This window comes from Bison bison, unplaced genomic scaffold, assembly GCF_000754665.1.
Source record: "Bison bison bison isolate TAMUID 2011002044 unplaced genomic scaffold, Bison_UMD1.0 scf7180017864136, whole genome shotgun sequence".
NCBI lineage: Eukaryota > Metazoa > Chordata > Mammalia > Artiodactyla > Bovidae > Bison > Bison bison.
The window spans coordinates 9,398,859-9,415,387 of NW_011494708.1; positions in this window are offsets into that span (position 1 = coordinate 9,398,859).

Genomic DNA, 16,529 nt, shown 5'->3' on the forward strand with positions numbered 1-16,529 from the left:
AGGTAAAAGAAGAAAAATTTGTAGCTACAACTTGTTTAAAAATCTAGTAATTGATTAAGTCTTTCTACATGTTTGACCAGAAGCGGGGAGCCGAGAGAGGCAAGTAATACAAAAGCCATATTTAAATAAATTTGTTTCCTATATTATTATTTTCAATAGTACATATGAATACAACCCTCATGATGTAAATGGAGCTGAAAGCAAAATAGAAGCCAAAACACCATTTTCTTTTTTAATTTGAGGTTTAAGTGCATAATATCCATTCTCTATGGAAGAAATACTCATAACTTTTTAACAGAAAGTCATGTTTAAGTAAGAAGCTGTGGATTGTTTTTAAAAATCCAATAAATGTCACAACTGAAGTTTGAATAAATTTGACAGTTTGGAAGAAGCAAAGGAATATAAAGTTCAGTTTACTTGTTAAGTCTAATAATATATTCACTTCATGTGGCCCTTTGGTCACTGAAAACATCACTGGAATAAATTATGCTTCTCTCCATTCTACTCACCTAACCAAAAAAATAAACGAAGTTCATAGGTTGAGGCCTAACCTCCAATGTGACTGTATTTGTAGATTGTGCCTTTAAAGAGGTCATTGCAGTTAAGTGGGGTCATAGAGTGGGGCTCTAATTCAACAGGTCCAGTCTCTTTATAAGAAAAAGAAGAGAGACCAAGAGTCAGTGAGATCCCATTAAGGAAAAGCCAGGTGAGGACATGAGGAGAAGGTTGCCATCTGCAAGCCATGAAAGCAGTTTCACTAGCAACCAGCCCTGCCAGTTTCTTGATTTTGGACTTCCAGTCTCCAGAACTGTGAACAAATATTTTTTCTGTTATTTAAGCCACCTCGCCTGTGCTATTCTGTTTTGGCAGCCTGAAGAAGCTTGTATACCAACTAATATTGGTTCTCTGACTTGCACATTTGTTCCCTTGGAGAAGTAGGCAGTAGCTTCTGATGGCTCCATGACTGACATTGTTCACTTTCCTCTGACTTCATATCTAGTTTCTAGCATACGCAGCTGTACATTAAAAATAACCACCCTTTATCTGCACAAAATATGTTATAACTTTATATGTTATAAGCTTTATATTTATCTGTTAAAAGTAATCATTTTTGTCCTAGTCTTGAAATCAGTGACAGTTTTCTAAAAGTAATCACTTACTATTTAACATTACTTTATTCAATAAATGTATGTAAACTAAATAGATAATATTTTTTTATCTGAAAGAATTTGAAAAGACCACAGTGTACAATACTTTCATTTCTTAATTATTTAAAAATTATTGTGTTTAAATTATCTGGGTAAGAATGCTTGCCTTTTGAAGGAAATTAATCTGTCTGCTTAAATGCAAATGTCTCTACAGTGGTTACAGATAATTTTTTTTTTTTTTTTGTCTTTTGCAACTATTAAACTTTGCTTTTTACAAGAACAGAGAAGCAATTAAAATCATTTTACCAATGATTTTCCATATGCTTTTTCCATTCATCGACAATAGCAAATTTAATAAGGTATGTTTCAGTACTATATTGCGGTCTAGAGACACTGAACCCCAAGTCGCATAACTGCTGGCAGGATTCCTTCTTAATATTACTTCCTCAACATAAGGTCATATAGTTGTTTGACTTTTGTGCCCAACTGCCTTATGCTCCAGAGCATTGAAATGAAAATGAGTCTTTCTCTTTTTAGTTCACTAGACTCTGAATCAAAGTCACTGAATTAATCCTGCTGTTTCTGGAATTTATAGCCAAGGAAGTTCTTAGAAAACATTTTCTGTAACTGAAGACATACTGATAACTGTACACTTTTCTTCCAAAATACCCAATAAAAGCTTCTCCCAAGTGTGCAGTTTTTCCATAGAGACCTTATATCAACTACGTTTTCTTAAAAATTCAGCATATCATTCACTCTTCAGTGTACCTGGACATCTTATTACCACTGATCATTTAAGAAAGTAGTAGAAGTAACTTGCACATAGACTACTAATATTCTTCTCAGTTAAAGGACCTTAAAATGGTATAGAGAAAATTAGTATGACATTTGAGTTCTAGTATTTGAAATGGTTGCATATTTTAAATTTATATACTTAGATTGCAATTGAACTAGGAAGACATAAATCAAACTATAACATGAGAAAATTAGGTATTTTAATTAAAACTTTTAAAAAGCACATGTTTTAAAATCACAAAAAGTTGAAGGTCAGATGTAATTAAATATTTACAATAAGGATACTTATTAAAAATTAAGTTGCAAATTAACCTTGCCTTCTAGTATGATTCAATCTTCTCTAATTCCTCATGTATTATAAGGAGAATTATTAAGAAAAATGTGGATCTGAAATTACTGAATTAATGAATTTGGATACTAATCTGAAGGGGTAGTAACCTCTACATTCAACACCTTGGTGGATGAGGGTTATGTGAAAGCTCCCCAGTGCAACTGAGTCTCACCTCCTCTTTCACTTTGTTCCATTGTTGCTCATCTGTTAAGAATGGCTGACTGGACAGTTACAGTTCCTGTTTATTCCTCATAACTGAGCTAGGAAACCTCCCCTTCCAAATAGTATTCTCAGACTCTGTGACTTCCTTTTCCTTATTTTTATATTTTTGCTGCAATTCTACTCAAGCACTCAATATTTGTCTCTTCACAGGCAAATGTACAACAAACTTTAAAAATGCATATATATATATATATATGTTTAATTGATACTAAAACTCATTAGATCATTATTATCTGGCTTCTCTATACCAAGTCAGTATGAGTATGCTTCTTCTAAGATTGGCAATGACCTACATTGTACAAATTTCAAATAATGCACTTTCATAATAAACTTTCTAGAACTCTTGGGAGCATATGACATAGTTAATGATCCTCAAAACATCTTGAAACACTTTTATCCTGTAGTTTCTGGGGCACTGAATATTCCAGACACTCCCTCTGGCAGGCTGAGTTTTCTTTTGCTGAATCCACTCAAGGACAGTTTTCACTTCTCTTCTTTCTCTTATTCTCTCCCCTGGTGATCTCATGTATTTCCATTGCTTTACATATAATTTAAACATTGACTGACAAATTTATATCTCATGTGCAATTGGATTTCTCCAATAGTCTACAGACACACTGATTTAACATCCCTCTTCTCAATTCTACTCTTAATACCTTGATTCTCTATACAGTAATACCCTAATTGTTATAAAATATTCATCACATGTTATAATACCAGTCCTTTAAAACTTTCAGGAACTTCTCACTAAAACCCAAATACAGCCCAATTTTAGAGATAACTTTTCTGACTCTGTTCTTGTGTTCTCTCTGAATTCATTACTTATAAGCCCCCTTCTCTCCTTCATCAGGTCCACCCAGACCACTTTTATCTCAGTTTATTGAAGATAACCAGTTCTTTCCCATGTCAAATTTTTCTTATATGCTGCCCCTAAATTTTCTATTACTCTTCTTATTGTATAAAAGTCAATTTGTAGGATAAGTTGTTCCTTATCTCTCTAAAGTAGTTTTTTTTTCCTGTTCACAATCTGTCCATTGCCTTTATTTCATATATCACAATTTTTAATTGTATAAATTGTATTTACATGTCCAGGTATTAATTCCTGGTTTCTCCAATAGACTACAATCGAAAGTTTAAGCAAGCAAGCACTGTGTCTACATCTTTGTTCCCAAATGCTTGTCTCAGTGCCTGATATATAATGAGTAGACAATCAATGTTAATACAGTGAGTGAAACCACCAAAAAGACTTGAAAATAAAGGGTTAAAACAAAGTTCTTTTGCTGGGTAACAATATAGAACTATACCAACTGATATTTTTAACAATATTGTCATGGTTAGAGACCTTGGAGAAGGATTAGATATTTAAGGGAAGGCTAAATACTATCATTATTCAATTATTGATTTATTCTCAGATATTTATAGAGCATCTACTCTGATGTATTGGATGGTATTACTACAAATAGAACAAAGGTCCTGCCCTCAATTTAATATAAAATACACTAAAGTTAGCATTTATTTAAGTAGTGCATTATAAAGTTGATATTGAAGATGTTTTTATAAGCCCACTGAGAATCACATACATTTGTATGATTAAAATAGATAAAAGAATTCCATAAAGGATATTTAAAAGAAACAGTAACTGTATTGCTGATGAAATAGGGAAAGACTTTTTACATTAAAAAATTAGATCTAGAAAGGCAAAAAAACGTGAAAAATCAAGGACTGTGGGAATACTGCGTTATTTTGTTTGATTTTGTTTTTTGTATGCATGTGTATGAGTAGAGTATGTGTGTTTCCGTGCATGTATGTGTGTGTGTGTGTTGAACTGGTGATTGATAGCGACATGACATGTATCCTGGGGATCCTGAATGGTTTATGAGCCATAGTAAAATCGCTGGACTTTGCTTCATAGACAACAGCAAGGCATATGGTCATTTTAAATCTGCTCAGCTTAATGTTGTGTAATCATTAAAAGCAAACAAATAAGCACAAACTAATACTATACATAGGCTTGCATATATAAAAGAACCTCCAGATAGTGTGCTAATTAAGAAAAACTTACCTAAGATTCTCCCCCAAAGAAGAGACTGAATGAAAGCCTAGGAGACGAGTTTATTAGGAGAGCTATTTCCTGTAGTAAAAATGAGAGGCCAAATTTAAAAATAAATAAAAAGCTGAGAGAACTGAAAAAAGGAAATGAGACACCAAAGAATCAAAACACCATATGCAAGAAATTATTGAGCCTGCCATCTGCGGATGCCCACAGCTCAATTTCTCACAAAGGTCTGATAATCATTATACATCTCCAAACTGTTGTTCAGGGTTCAGTGATGGGAAGCATTTATCCACTAGCTTCTTTCCCCCATGCATCAAGGGTTAATACTGCTACACTTGTGGCTGCAGGTGTTCGAACACTGAAGGATTTCTGCAGATGTTCCACATGGCAGCATCTGAGCAACTGCCCAGGACAGCAGACCAGAGGGACTGGGTGCAAGACTTAACAAAGAGGCAGTCAAGTCTCAGCTACATGCAACAGCTCCAAGCTGTTAGAACTGGTTGCTAGAGCAATGGTCAGTAAGAGGTCTCCTGTGCTCCCGTATACTGAGAGTCACCTTAAAAGGTAATTTTAAAGATCATGTCTTTATTGCCATGCTAGCTGGAGGTCTGGTCCAAATTACACAGATAAGACAATTCATGACTGAATGTTTCACTTTTCCATCAGTTGCTGATGCAACCTCAGAAACACACACATTCTGTCTTGTAAGCAAACCCTGTCACAGCAATTTGAGTACAGATTGCAACTTGCTGGCAAGGTGAATGAGATTCATGCTGTCTTTCCCCAGCTCAGGACTAACCTTGGCTGCACTGAAGGATTTTGGCTGAAAAATACTTGGGTCCCTGAAGCATGTTTCCGGCTTTGACTTTATCTGAACAGAGGGTGCTTCTGTTAGGACCTGAACACTTCCGTTTCTTTCCTCTCTCCTCTAATGCATTTTCATTTTAATCTTTTCTGCCAGAATCATCAACTTGTCTGCCAGTCTGTAAAACGTTTGTCAAAATCTCTAGAGTTATCACAATTTCTTTCTTTCTTTTTGCTCAGAAGAAAAACAACAATTATTTGGAATATGAAAACACAGAGGATTCATGTGGAAGGGTAATTCCTGTGAGGGCTGATGAGGCTAACCTTCCTTGAATGCTCATGACTTTTTATAACAAGGATTGAAGCCGTTCTCTTTTAAAATGTTTTTTTTTAAATTGAAATAACCTGTTCAGTTGAATGGCAATTTAGATACCTGTAACTTTCAAGCTTCTAGCAAACACCCTTTGTTCTTTAAAATATTCTTTCTTCATTGCATGTTAGAGAGAGAGAAAAACACTAAAACATAGATTCAGTAAAAGTAAAGTAAGTTTACTTGCATTGTTTATGGATTGAAAATAAAATTGAGCAGTAAGTGGTCTAATTGTATATTTTTATTTTCAGTACCAACAACAATAGCTAGATACGCAATGTTGCCACAACTACAGAAAATACAATAGCAATAGTAAAAAAAAATAATAACTGTCATTTGCCTGCTATCTGGAAAGCATACCAAATCAGAGGACAGTTGCTGGAATTTAGCTTACTTTAAGAGTACTTTACTTGTTAAAGAAATTCATAAAATTGGTTACATCCAATGCACTGAGTGCTGCACTGCTTATGTTATTTAGGAAATTGTGCAAAAAAATAGCAAGTACATTTCACACTTGACTACCATTTAACTACTGTCAAGCCATCAGTTGTGTGTTATTTATATCTTCTAATGCAATAGACTGAAAGCAGTGCAATCCCAGTTATTTCTGGAGCTCATACCATATTTGGTATAACACTATTTTCTTTTCTCACTCTCTTTTTCTATTCCTCAGAAAGGATCAAAAGCACAACAGGTATATTCAAAGAAGAGCTTTTTGAATGTCTCACCTTAAAACCTTGTTACTCCCACAGTGGATAACCTCCGATTTCACTTCACTGCCATGGTAGCAAAGATTGAGTCTTTTTACATTCTTCAAAGGAATTCTAACAGCCCTCCTTTCAGCTTTGATTCTTTGTGTTCCCACTTGGTTTTACAGCAAAGGAAGAACAGAAATCCTCTCATATTCTGCAGAAAGCCCATACTAGAGATTATAAGAAAATTTAATAAGCTTAATACTATATTTTGATGAGTAAAAGGGATTGCATTGTTTCTTTCAAGTAGAAAACATCATTTTATACAAAAATTTAAAAATCTTATATCTTCTTGAGAATTCATCTATAAAATTTTTTAAATTAAATATTGAGTATATTAAGTGCCAGAAAATTTCTCTAAACTGCAGGTCTGTGCAACCATCACCACAGGTCACACAAGCAAATGATATCCAGGCAAATGACTGACTTTGCCCGCTCTAAGCCATCAAGTCTATTTTTTGATGCTTCCACCCACCTTTATCAGTCAACGATCCTTAGAGATAAATAGAGGTAATCCTAACTTACATTAGTCCACTATCACTGTAAAGAAAGAAGCATCAGATAAACATCTCTGAACATAATGACTATATGGCCATTATATGCTTCATTTTGGTCATCTACCCAATAAAACTATATCATTTAGGAACCAAAATAAATTTTGTCTTAGATATAAGTTGCCCATCCTTTTGCAAGTGTGTGGGCTGATCAAATGTTTCTGCTTCTTTTAATCTTGCATTTTCAATGTCTCAGTATTATATCAATAATAAAAATAATATTTTTTAATTTTTACTGTGTGACTAGTACTGTTATAAATAGAGTCATGTCCAACTCTTTGCAACCCCATGGACTGCAGCCTGCCAGGCTCCTCTGTCCATGGAATTTTCCAGGCAAGAATACTGAAGTGGGTTGCCATTTCCTTCTCCAGGGGATCTTCCCTGCCCGGGAATCGAACCTGGGTCTCCTTGCAGGTGGATTCTTTATCAGCTGAGCCACCAGGAAGCCCGTATAAATAGATTAGTTAAGTAAACAACCTACAGGCCTTTACTTATGTTTTAAGGCCCCAAATCCTCTCATAAAAATGAATAATTCTCTGCATTTCCCTCTTTGGTTTATGGTGAAAGCTTTGAAATCAATTTTGAGTTAACATTTTGAATCTCCAATTTGCTAGCAAATTTCCTTGAGAATGCTACTTAAATTCTCTGAATCTGTTCATTTGCAAAATGTAGATGTGGGAGTATATGTCTGATACTATCTTCACAGTTTAGTTTTCTAATAGGTGAATGAACGGATTTAATGTAAAATGCTTGCTACTAAGCAAGCAGTTAACAATTGGACGCTACTGCTAATATTTCCACTCATCATTTCATTTACTTATTCACTATTTTAATATGATATAATTTTCAACTCAAAAGATGTTACCTTTTTGCTGGTCTTGTATTTTTAAATATAGATATATAATTGTTTAATATTTATAATTTGAGAGTGAAAAATCATGCACATTTTCACAGTGGTTATTTGATGGCAGTGTTTTAATACACTCTTTGTTTCCTGCTAGTGGATATAATATCTCCTACTATTCTCTCCTGCTTTCTAGCATGTCACTCCCTTTATACACTTAGTTCTTCAATGCCTTCTAGTACTTTTTATTCCTGCTTACTGCTTGAGTTCATCACACTTAAGTTAACCATATAGTCACTTGCACAACAAGTCATCTTATTTCTTCTGTTTATTTCTGACAACCACTTTTTTTAAGTCTAAGTGCCATTTTTATGCCAGAAGAGATTTGTATTCTAGAATTCAAGTTTGAACATTCAAACAAAAATTATAATATTAAAACTAGTTTTTATGTAGGTGTAATAGGTGCGTCACTCAGTTTTGTAGGAATCACCTGAGTCTCAGAGTTTCACCATATCTTAAAATACTCCAAGTATTTAAGCTTGCCAGATATTTTATTTATTAAAAAATTTAAAAAGTGAATACTGTTAACATAGCAGGAATATTTTGAGTCAGATTGTTGTTGTAATATATTTTGGGATTGGATAAAAGAATTGTTTTCACCACTAACAAAAAAGAACTGGAGGCAGAAGAAAACATAGCTTTATAAAATTTCAGGGCTGAAAACTTATATGGAAACTTATTAACTGAACTAGAGATTGGAGGCTAGCTTTTATGCAGAGATAGCACAGGTGTGTAAACCAGAGCGTTTATACAGACTCTGTCATTAATGCTGTTTCAACAACTTTAACATGGAAAAGTATCATCTACTTATTTGTTGATTGTCAAATTTCATGTACAGAACATGCATACAAGCAATAAATAGGTTTTTTCTGTTCTACATTTGAACGTTTTCAGCTGCAAATTTATACAGTAGCCCAACGTTTTAGTCACTTAATTAATTCGTTTTATGTGGTAAACAACTTAATTTTCTTTCTTTTAACTGCATTGCTATGGTTGCCAGAAAATAAGTTATTTATTTTTTAAGCTTAACATTTCATAGACAGATATCTTTCTTTTTCGTAATTTGAATGTTTTATTTCTGTGCTAAAAATCAAGCAAAAACTTAATGGTTAAGCTAAAATTCATTGCTTTTATGGATGCATCAGATTGACTTTTAGCCCTCAATCAATTTGAATGCTAGTTCAAACTGATGAATGAGCTTATGAAATCCTTAGAAAGACTCTTAAAATCCTGATATTCCATGTTTGAAAAATTTATGGTATTTCCCACAAGGAATAATTAAAACACCTCAATATTCTGCCTTATAATTTTAAGACTGTAAGTTTGAACTAAATAATTTCTCTTCTAGAATAGTTATTATTTGACTGCAGAGAAAGAGGTGCTAAAATAAGCTTACAATAGAAAGCAGAATGGAATAAAAATTTTTATTGATATTCTAACAAAAAATACACTGAGAATAAAGAGAAGAGAGCTGGGTTATTTTGCCCAAAGAAAATGATGTTGAGTTGGAAACAAAGATGGGCAACACTCAAAGGGTAACAACAAAACAGTAAATCAGATTCCCAGTATAGAAGGAATGAAAAGTATCCAGTTGTGTTAAGAGTTTCCTAAGTCATACAGATATTCTTGGGCTTTCCTGGTGGCTCAGTTGGTAAAGGATCTGCCTGCAATGTAGGAGACCTAGGTTCAATCCCTGGGTAGGGAAGATTTCCTGGAGAAGGATATGGCAACCCACTTCAGTATTCTTGCCTGGAAAATCCCATGGACAGAGGAGCCTGGTGGGCTGTAGTCCATGAGGTCGCAAGGAGTCAGACTCAACTTAGTGACTAAATCACCATTAAACCACCACAGCTATTCTTACCTGTTGAAGCTGGATTGTAATAAAAACTTGTTCAGACTTTTCTTGCAGACCTTCAGTTCAGTTCAGTCGCTCAGTCGTGTCCAACTCTTTGCGACCCCATGAATCGCAGCACGCCAGGCCTCCCTGTCCATCACCAACTCCTGGAGTTCACTCATGGCCATGCAGCCATCTCATCCTCTGTCGTCCCCTTCTCCTCCTGCCCCCAATCCCTCCCAGCATCATAGTCTTTTCCAATGAGTCAACTCTTCACCTGAGGTGGCCAAAGTACTGGAGTTTCAGCTTTAGCATCATTCCTTCTAAAGAAATCCCAGGGCTGATCTCCTTCGATTACACCAAAAAAAAAAAAATCAATATTTGTGTAGAAGAGCACCATTGTTGGTATTATGCTTTATAAATTAGATGGAACAGGGAATAAAAAATAACATGAGGAGAAACAGAAAGAAAAAGGGAACAATGAAGGTACTGTTTAATAAGTAATAATTATTTTGCAAAATAATTAAAAGTATGGAAGAAAGATCAATGCTGCTAGCATTCTAAGAACAAGGGTAACTAGTAACAATCAGATTGCATCATACAGAAAGTAGTTTTCTAATTAACTTTTTTCTTAGTTTTGATTTCCTTTAAAGGTAATTAGCATTTGATGTTGTGGAGGATACTTAATCCATACATATCAGTCACATCAGTGTGCCCAACTAAGATGACAACCCTTAGAAACCCATATTTCATCTTTAGGATTCATATTTCAGTGTCTTATATTTGTGCCCATCTGTTTCCATGGCATCCTGCCTACTCAAAGGTTGGTAGGACCTTTGGCAACAGAGGCAACAGCCCTAGGTGTCAGATAATACTAAGTTTAAGGCAGGAAAGTCTGAATCTTGCAGAATTTTCTTTATGACATCTGTGAAATTGGAAGAGTGCAGGGAAGTCTTGTGACAGACTTGCATGTTGGCTTTACATGTCCCTGTAAATTTTGTGACACCTGCTCATGCTGGTGTGCCAAAAAATTAAAAAAAAAAAAAAAAAACTAAAAAAAAAAGGTAATTCTTCTTAATTTATGGTCAGATCTCAAAAACTGTCTCCTATTTATCTTGCATCTTATATGTATTTCATACACTAACCCATGGCAAAAAATGTAAGACAAAAAAATCTGAGATACCAAAGGATTCTCAATTTCCAGAGGATATTCTCATATAAAATTGATGAGAATGAATAAATAAGAATGAATTTCCCATAAGGAAATATTACAAAGGCCATGTAGATAATGGTTTACTTCTTTTATTCAAGACTATCAGATGCCTCTTCTTCAATCTGAATATTTTTCTATCAGCAAAAAATAAGACAGAGACTGGGAATGAAATAAGCCAATTTCTTTATCATCATTATTATTATTATTATTATATCTTATTTTGGGCAATATGGTCATAGCGCTCCCTTGGAAAATATTTGCTCTTGCGTTTGTCCTTATGTTTACATTACTTAAAAAAAAATATATATATATATATATAAACATTTACATTATTTAGGGGCTTCCCTCAGAGAAGGCAATGGCACCCCACTCCAGTACTCTTGCCTGGAAAATCCCATGGACAGAGGAGCCTGGTAGGCTACAGTTCATGGGGTCGCTAAGAGTCGGGCATGACTGAGCGACTTCACTTTCACTTTTCACTTTCATGCACTGGAGAAGGAAATGGCAACCCACTCCAGTATTCTTGCCTGGAGAATCCCAGGGACGGGGGAGCCTGGTGGGCTGCCATCTATGGGGTCGCACAGAGTCGGACACGACTGAAGCGACTTAGCAGCGGCAGCGGCAGCATAGATTATTTATCTCAAAAATACTTTTGTTTTGCATTACATGTTTCATTCCCAAGCATTTTTGTTATTTTATCTAGTTAATTTCATCACTGGTCTCCTTCTCTTTGATTACATGCCATCACCTTAACTTGTAACCATACAAAATAGTTGAGGTTGGGTGTACTTTGAGTGAAGTGTTTTGGCATAAATCAGTCCTGCTTCAAGGGAAACACAAATTTTCTCATGAAATAGAAAAGATTTTGATTTATAACCAAATGCCTGCTCAATGATAACTTCCACTGAACACTTTCTAACTGTAATTTATTTCATTTGAACCATTTCCTCACTGACAAGCCTACAGACCAAAGTGCTTAAACCCCCTAATATTCATGTCATAATTCCTCAACCTGCACTTCAAATTTACTTTGCAGTATCTCTCTTCTTAAGAGAATGATAACCATAGTCTTGGTAGGATCTTGACAGATACTAATGCACATCTCATTTGTAATTATCTATCTGAACTTATTTAAAACTGTCTGTTTTCGGTAAGGGATCCATAATTTGGAGCACAGTTTGCTCTCAGTGATGAAAATGAGAAGCTTGCATTATCTTTGCTTGATGCCAAACTCAAGACCCATCAGGGAAAATTATGGTGTCCTAATAGGGACTTGAAATTTCATGTTTTCCAATGTTGGTGCAGGAGAGTAAGCATCTTGACTGTCCAAGCAAAATCTATTTAGATTATGCATGAACATACCCTCCATTTCAGATGTTAGAGACAGAGTTTCAAATTGCCCATTTTGAAGTGGCATACTAGGTAAGTGCCTCCAAGAACCACACAATTTTCAGTTAGCTTTATTACTTTAATATTTTTTTAACATTATTTTTGTATTAACCATTTCCACACAGTATTCATTGAGCTTTCTAATCAGTGAGATTTCTAATTTTCTAACACATTTATGGGTTCTATTATCCATACATCTTGTTTTTCAAATAACATTTATCATTTTTGTCCTAGGGAGCCAAGCAGATACTGGGAAGAAAGAGAGACCATAAGATCTTAGTTTCTAAGGCATATCTTCTGTTTTAATGGAAATAAAATGTATACAACTTTAGTACACATGTTTTAGCCATCATACTTCAGAAATATAGAACATAGGCAATCCTGTGCTCAGCTGTATTTTAGTCTAACAAACATATATATTCTTCAGAAAAAAATACATTTGTTTTTCATAGATTGTTAGGTAAAATAGAGAAAGGAATTAAAGATAAATCATATATAAGCATCTAACATGAAAAGTTTGAGTACTGTTTAAAACTTAATGAAATTTAAATATATTAGGATTTTGTATTTGCTGAAAACATCCAAATGTTATCTGAGAGGTTTTTAAACTTCATAGAAAAAAAGAAACCTATACATCAAGAAGCTCTTAATTGTTACATCATTTGTATTAGTTCAAACTGCTATGTCTATGAAAAGGATAAAGTACTACAAAAAGGAAAAAATTGGGGATAACTAGAAAAGGGGTTTTGCTAATTTCAAACTATTTTTAAAAAATATTTTAGTGATATTCTTATAATTTAAATTCTAAACTGTAATTTGAAATATGTTACATATGAAATTAAGTAGAATTAACATTACATTTAAACTGGATAATTTAATTTGTTTCTACATATTTTGCACTGATTTGAATATATTCTATTAAGTGATTTCCAAACCACAGTATGAAATAGTCTTTACAGGGCACTTTTCATAGTGATAAGTATACGTAATTACTGATGTATAATAAGTATTTGAAAGGTGTCCTGAGGAACAGAGAGCTAAGTAAACACTAGTAAAATAAACAGAATATTCTAAATTTTCTAAAAGAATTTTACCATGTCTACTTATAAAAAAATAGTATTCTGGAAATCTTAATAGTGTCAATTAAAAGAATAAACCTACACAACATTATCTTTCCAAATATAGTGAGGAAATGCTAGATTAAGCCTTGGGGAACAAAATATATTACAGGCATGAAAATGTTTCATTTCTGATGCTGTTTTCAAATGACAGCATAATATGTTATGGATCATTTGATTTTTTTGTATGAAAATGCTATTCAGCACCCAAAAAGGCATATGCTGCTAACGGCATGTGTTGCAGTCCTTTTTATGACAGCTGGCAAGAAGAAAATGCCAGTCAAAACACAAAATGTCAAGCAGAAATTTTCCCAATAAAAGTAGTAGTCTGTAAAAAGCATTCTTAAATGAGCTTCATTAAACAGCTTTCATTAATTCCAAACATCATTAATCAAAAGCATTCTTAAATAATTTGAAAATTATAAAGTAGAAGGGGAGGAGCTCAGAAAAAAACTAACAACAATTTCCTGTTATTTTTTTACAGGACTAGGTTTTCTCCTCATCAGTTCTCAGAAGTTGACATATAAAAGCCCTATTTTAAATATGTTAAATGGTAAGAATTCAATCCTTTGAGAACTTTTTGACAAATACAGATCAACATTTACAGCTAAACATCTTGTTTGTTTTTTCTGTGTTCTTAAAAAATGTGGTTTTAAGCTTACTTTTCCAGCCATATAGATAATTTCGAAGTAAATATTTATTTACTTTTTTATTTTTGCTAAATTGTTTTACTTTATTAAGCCAAAGTTTCTATTTTACTTCACACAGTGGGCCCCGTTAATTTATGAAGATTTATGGCTACTTTGCAGTTTTATAATTTATTAGAGCCAAGGCTACAGAGAATTCCACCCAGAAGATGAGATTATTGCTACTTTTTACTTCTACTTCAGCACCAGTTTTTGTTTTTTTTTTTCCCTGCAACTCATTTAATTAAAACAAGCAGGGGAGTTGAAAAGGGAAACACTAAAATGAGCCAAGAAATAATAATACAATATTTAGCTAAACAAGAAAGCACATTTCCTAGCATCATTATCTTCTCCAGTGAGGGAAAAACATGACTTTATAGATTTTGAGCCTCTTTTGAAAATGGAGCTAAATACAGCTTGTGGGATAAAATGACCTCATCCTGGTGGCCTTGAACTCTTTACAGAGCTTATGTGTTTGAATTGGTTAAATATAGATTTATTTTCTCTATCTCTCTCTACTTACATATGTGTGTATGCTTTTATTTATATAGAGACAAATAATTTTTCATAGTTAAATTTTAAAATTTATGTATTATTTATGTTTTATATATAAAGACATTTATACATTTTAAAAGTATATCATATAGTATGTAATCATTATGATATGTTTATATTGTAAATATCATTTATATATTATCTTATATATATAAATATATTTTCTTTATATATATATATATATATTTAAATAATTTGGAGCAAATATCAGAGACAGCAAAGGCTAAGACAGGCAGCATCAATTGGGTTTTCTTAAAATGTACTTATGAATAAGTATGCAGTATATAAAACAGAAAATAATATTTAGATATAAAAAGACCCTTGTGAAAAACTAAAAAGCAACAAAAATGACATTGAATAAAAATGTGACAACTTTGGGTGTTAATATTTGGCCATGCTGGTGTGGTGTTACTTTCTTGAAACATGGCGGCTTTCACACCATTTTAGTTTTCTCTAGGAATGTGGTTCTTGATGAAGCTATGTGTCCTCTTGAGGCCTAGCTTCTGAACTGGCATGCAATTTCTTCTGACACTGTATCAGCCAATGCAACTTACAAAAGTCAGTCCAGATTCAAGAGATGGGGAAATACACTTAGCCTTTTAAGTAAGGAAAGTGTGCTGTCAGAATGCAAAGGTGAAGATCCAAAGAGTGAAGAATTACAACCATATTTGCAGTATACCACAGAAGATTAATTTCCCCTACTATTGGCTTTTTAAAAAAATACTGTAGAATATTCTCTAAAGCCAAAACTGAGTGAAAAAGAGTCAGAGTACTATATAAAACATTTGTTTTTTTATAGAAAAAGAGACTTCTGAAATTAATTCTTCAGTTTTTCAAACAGGAAAATTTTAAGAATGTGAAACAGTTCTAAAATATACTTTTTTCCCCTAGTTATATAGCAGTTGTGAATGTTTACTACATTAATTGAAGTGGTTTTTCATTTATAAAAGTAAATGTCATGAAATACAGAATAAAATATGTTATTATGAATCTATGACAAAGATAATAAATAAATATGCACCTAATATTTATGTGAAACATCAATTCTAAATACTTAGTGGAGTACAATAAAATGCGCAACAAATTGAGCATTAGTTTTTTATCTAAATGTATCATAAATGCACATGATATTACAATGATCAGTTCAGTTCAGTTGCTCAGTCGTGTACTAGTCTTTGCAGCACGCCAGGCCTCCCTGTCCATTACCAACTCCCGGAGTTCACTCAAACTCACGTCCATCAAGTCAGTGATACCACCAACCATCTCCTCCTCTGTCGTACCCTTCTCCACCTGCCCCCAGTCCCTCCCAGCATCAGTCTTTTCCAATGATTCAACTCTTCCCATGAGGTAGCCAAAGTAATGGAGTTTCAGCTTTAGCATCATTCCTTCCAAAGAACACCCAGGACCCATCTCCTTTAGAATGGGCTGGTTGGATCTCCTTGCAGGCCAAGGGACTCTGAAGATTCTTCTCTAACACCACAGTTCAAAACCATCAATTCTTCGGCGCTCAGCCTTCTTCACAGTCCAACTCTCACATCCATACATGACTACTGGAAAAACCACAGCCTTGACTAGACGGACCTTTGTTGGCAAAGTAATATCTCTGCTTTTGAATATGCTATCTAGGTTGGCCATAACTTTCCTTCCAAGGAGTAAGTGTCTTTTAATTTCATGGCTGCAGTCACTATCTGCAGTGATTTTGGAGCCCCCCAAAATAAAGTCTGACACTGTTTCCACTGTTTCTCCATCTATTTCCCATGAAGTGATGGGACCAGATGCCGTGATCTTCGTTTTCTGA